This window comes from Uranotaenia lowii, chromosome 1 (genome assembly GCF_029784155.1).
Source record: "Uranotaenia lowii strain MFRU-FL chromosome 1, ASM2978415v1, whole genome shotgun sequence".
NCBI lineage: Eukaryota > Metazoa > Arthropoda > Insecta > Diptera > Culicidae > Uranotaenia > Uranotaenia lowii.
In genome coordinates, this window is record NC_073691.1 from 98,442,871 (window position 1) to 98,448,137 (window position 5,267).

General features: G+C 31.7%; 1 long non-coding RNA gene across 1 annotated transcript; it reads left to right on the plus strand.

Annotated features, from left to right (window-relative positions):
* The first annotated feature begins 4,398 nt into the window (after positions 1 to 4,398).
* Positions 4,399 to 5,018, plus strand: LOC129742910 (uncharacterized). The gene is made up of 3 exons (XR_008736574.1): positions 4,399 to 4,650; positions 4,724 to 4,868; positions 4,930 to 5,018. It is a non-coding gene; the product is annotated as an uncharacterized LOC129742910 (long non-coding RNA).
* The last annotated feature ends 249 nt before the right edge of the window (positions 5,019 to 5,267 follow it).

The window sequence follows — 5,267 nt, forward strand, 5'->3', positions numbered from 1 at the left end:
CACAGTGAGCGCGGTGCGAAGTGCGAAGCGAATTTCCAATTCGCGCGAAAAACCGCTTCTCATTGAAACACGTTGAAAAAAACATGGACCGGCCACAGTGCAAGCGAATTTTCGTGCGAAGACCCGGCTGGATCGCGCGAATTCATCCTGTTCATCCGGACATACACTGAAAATATTCTCTCGGATATTTTTTATCGTAAAATGATTTATCAAAAAAAAATTTTTCAAAAGTTTATTTATTTAATTTTCATTGCCGTTTCTGTTTTGGTAGTGAAAAATGCACGGTTTTTTAGCGCGGATTTTCGAAACAAACGCGGTTTCAGTCTTTTTCTATTGAAACAAATTATAACTGGCAATAAACGACCGGTGGCATGAAAGCCCCACAATATGTGTATAGGGTGAAGGGGCTGAACGGATAGAAGTTGGAATTTGTTATCCGACGCCACCTTGAAATCCAATATGGCCCCTTTCACTCAACTTTAAAATGCTGGAAGTGACTGAAAAGCACATGAAACTTCCACAATATGGGTATTGGATGAAAGTACTCAATAAGTAGAAGTCGAATTTGGCTGTCCGACGCCATTTTGAAATACAAGATGGCGGTTTCCGCTTAATTCAAAATGCAATAAATAACTGAAAATCGTAAGGTCCATCCACAATATAAGAAATGAGTAAAAGGGATAAAAAAGTAGATGAAAAATTACTGACAAAAATTTAACAAAAATTTTGAGAGAACTGCAAAAAAGCACTGAAAAGAATAAACAAAAATATAACAAGTGTTATAAAACTAAAGTAATATTGACAAAAATAATACAAAACTGTGGGAAATATGAATAACTATTACTAAAATTAAAAAAAAATGACTAAAAAATAGTGACAAATGACAAAACTTTGAATAAAACACGCCAAATGTGGTTAAATAATTAAGCCAAAAAATATGACAAATATTACAAAATTAGACAAAAATATGAGAAAAAAATCACAGAAATGGCAAAACTATGACAAATGAGAAAAAAAAATTATGATAAAATTATAATCAAAATTTGATAATAAAATTACTTGACAGAACTAATATAAGGACCAATATTTGACAATAAATTTACAAAAATGACAAAATAATAACAAATTTACAATAAAATCACAAAAATCTGACAAAAAATAAGGCAAAATGGCTAGAATATGACAAAGTTCTGAAAAAAATATGACAAAAATTTGTCAAAAATAATGACAATAATCTAACAAAATTATGAAAAATGAGATAAAAATATAACAAAATACTTTCAAATATATGTAAGAAAAATGACAAAATGATGACAAATACGACATAAAAATCACAACATTTAAAAAAAAAGACAAATCCAAACATATAATAATAATAATAATAATAATAATAATTTAGGCTGGAACAAATATCAATTTCTTCTTTTCACCCCCCCCTTCGAAATTCCCAAAATCCCGAAGGGGGAAATAAATAAAGTTTGAAGTATTTAATGTAAATTTCGAAAAAAAATCAAGAATTCAAAAGATTACAAGATGAATGAAACAAATTTTGGAAGATGGAAGTTATTTCGCCTTCTGTATTCTTGATTTTATTGAATTTTTCGATAAAAAATTACTGATTTTTTAGGTTTTGTGCAATGATATTCTATGGAACTTTGTTGCATACAAGATTTCGTGCAAATTATTCCAATTTATTTGTTTTTCGCATTATTTTTTATTGTCCCCCCCCTCACGATGTTCCAACTCCGAGTGACAAAAGAAGGATTTGAAATTTGTTCCGGCCTTATTAATGATGAATATGTAAAAAATATATCGCAAATACGACGAAAAAATGACACAATCAATATAATACCGTATTTGTTTATGCCGAGTGTTGCACTAGTGTTGCACTGGTGCACCACTAGGTGCTGTCAAACTGTTTGTTTATTCGGACGGTGTTGCACTGGTTTTGACCTGTCGGAGTTCTGCTTACGGACGGTGGCCCACCGATAATTTTGCCAGTGTTGCGAGAGAGCGTGTGAGTGAGTGAGATAGCAATACACTGGCGACGTTTTGTGTTTGTTTTTCTCGGGTACGGTGGAACACTCCACGAGTGGAGAAAACAAATACAGTATAAATCTATGGGCTTGTGATATGTGTAACTCAGTTGGCATGTTAGTTCCCTCCTAAGCCAATGTCCGTGAGTTCAAATACAAGAGTAATCATCGAATGCATTTGTACTGGAAAAGACTTTCAGTATGAAGAGAAGGTGGTAAAACGAATATAATCGAACGAAAAAAGACAAAACTATAAAAAAAACTTACAATCAAATGAACAAAAAATCTGACAGAACTATGATTCAATAATAAAATTTTCTCATCTCTTCATAAAAATTAAACCTTTTTATAGCTTATTTAATTTATTTTATTTAGCGACAAAAATTTGTTTAGCATTAGCACGCAATTTTTTTTATTAGGATTCACTTCACCCTTTCATTTTCTTCCCCGGATCCTAAGTTCAGTAACGTGGAGCCGCATCCGGAACCGCATCCCTGCTTCACGAAGATCTCCGGGAACCTCACTCGCGGGAAAACTGCTTAAAACAAATACTTTGGTGCACAACTTGACTTGACACTTTGTTTACTTTTGTCTATAGTCCTGTTCATGACAGTTTATAATTTTACATGACGTTATCATGTTCAGGGTATGTAATATTGATTGAACACAAATTCAATGTCGTTATCACATTCCATGACGTGTAATTTTAATAAACTTCTTATTCAGTGTTGTTAAGAATTGTGTGCGACCAAAAACATTTGTAAAATTACATCACATATGATGTAACGAAAAAGAAGCAACACATATGATGGAATTTTCAGAGCGAGTTGAATATCACACGTCTATGAATTTCAAAAGACGTGTAAAATTTGAAAGACATGTAAATATTTAAGACGTGTAATATTTAATTCGCACTGAAAATTCCGTCATATGTGATGCTTCTTTTTATTTACATCATATGTGATGTAAATTTACATCAAATAATCGCGTTCCGTGTCAAGTAAAATTCATGTCATTCGAATTCAGTGCTATTATGGTTTCAACTTTTTTCAATCTATATATTTATATCAATAAATTGCGTTCAACGTCATGTAATATTAAAGGTTTTTCAATTTCAGTGTTGTTGGGGATTCAGATTTTTTTGACAAAAATATGACAAACGAAAACATGACAAAATTATGACAAAAATTAAAATAAAATGACAAAAATCTTACAGTAATATGACAACCTTTGTCAATTGTCATAGTTTTGTTTTATCATAGTTTTGTAACATTTTTTCATACTTTTGTTGCATATATTTTTATCACATTTGTAAGATTTTGGTCATAGTATTGCCAGATTTATGTTATTTTATTTCAAAATTTTGTCATACAGACCCCGCTTGATTTTGGCACCATACGAGCAAAAACCGTTCGTTTTTGGCAACATCCAAAAAAGACGTTTTTTTGCCTTTTTTTATTTTTTATTTTCATTTCAAACAAATAAAAATTAATGTAAAACGTAATATTAGCATGAAATTTTTTCATTCGGCTTAATTATGATAGTTTTAAACAGTAAAAACATGAATTTTTCCATGTTTATTGCACATAACTAATAAAATTGAGTCAAATTGAAAAATTGTATGCTAATATAAGGTTTTACATAAATTTTGACAAATTTGAATTAATAATCAAAAATAAAAAAGTGACAAAAAAACCGTTCGATTTTGGCAACATTCGATTTTGGCAACATAAAATTTTCGGGCGTGTTGCCGAAACGAACGGGGTCTGTATTTGTAATTTTTGATTAGTTATTATATTTGTCATATTTTTATTTTATCTTTCATATTTTCCATAATGTTGTCAAATATTTGTCAAAGTTTTTAATTTCGAGTTTTGGCATTATTGCTAATTTGTTGTTATTATTTAGTCACCTTTTATTAATTTTTGTCAATTTTTTTTTAAATTTGGTCATGGCTTTGCCATTTCAATGTCAAATTTATCATAGATTTGGTATATTTTTCTAATATTTTTGTAATATTTTTATCATTATTGCCATATTTTTATTAAAGTTTTGTCAGCGTTTCGTAATATTTGTTATTATTATATTGTATTTTTTTTTCAAAATTTTGTTATATTTATGTCATAGTTTTAGTAGATTTTTTTTTGCGATTTTCAGTCATTTAAATTATTTTAAAGTTGAACGGAAGCCGCCGTATTGGATTTTAAGATGGCGTTTCATAGCGTCAGACTGCAAAATTCGACTGTTACTAATTGATTGAGTTTTTCGGAATTAACGCGGATTAGTTTTTTTTTGCGCGGTGCGTATCCCTCGCTCACAGTTTTGTTAATTTGCAAAGATTTTTTCACGTGTGACTAATTTTTGCAACACCGAAGGTTTTTTTCAGTGTTGAACCGCTTCGCAATTCGCGTGCACTGTGGCCGGCCTTCAAAAGCGAACTTGCGAAATTCATCCGGTGAATGAATATTTCGCTTCGCAGTTCGCTTCGCGCTCACTGTGTTCGTACCCTAAGTCAGCTTACTTGTTGTCGTCGGAAGTCGACCAGTAGACCACACTTGTCATCCTGCGGGGCCCTGGCACAAGCAACGTAAATCCGAGCGTTGACAGCGTGGAGGTAAGTTTTCCCCGTCGGAAACTAATAATTAGTTGAATTATTATTCTACGCTGAGATTTGTGTTTGTTTCCAGCTTCGGAGGAAGCTTCTGGAAGCTCCACCGAGTAGAAAATGAAGGACCGTTTGAAGGAGCCGTCGGCATCGAGGAGATGATCCCAGTCAAATAGATTTCGTAGGTGTTGGAGGTATATTTCAAGTGGCAATGGATGGCGCACAAGGTACATTATTCATCAATTAGGTAGTTTCATTTTTATTTTAAAAAAATTTTCGTTTCCACAGGATTCCACTTAGCAAGAGGTCCCGAAATTGAATGTTCTAAATGTACGTGTATGAACAGTGATGGTAGTTGAAATAAATTATGTTTGCGATATTTTTTTTTATTTATGACTAGCTGACCCGGTGTGCTTTGCTACACCTTTCAAAATCAAATGATATTTTCAAAAATTATTAAAATTTTTATTGTTTTATTGGCATTATTTTAAATCAAATAATAACATAATTCATAAGCAACCGCTATAAAACGAATTGCAACACAAAGATAACTTAAACTAATATTCTGAATCTTGCTCTATAAATTTGTGTTAAAGATCTGAAAATTTTAATCTGACTGCAGGTTC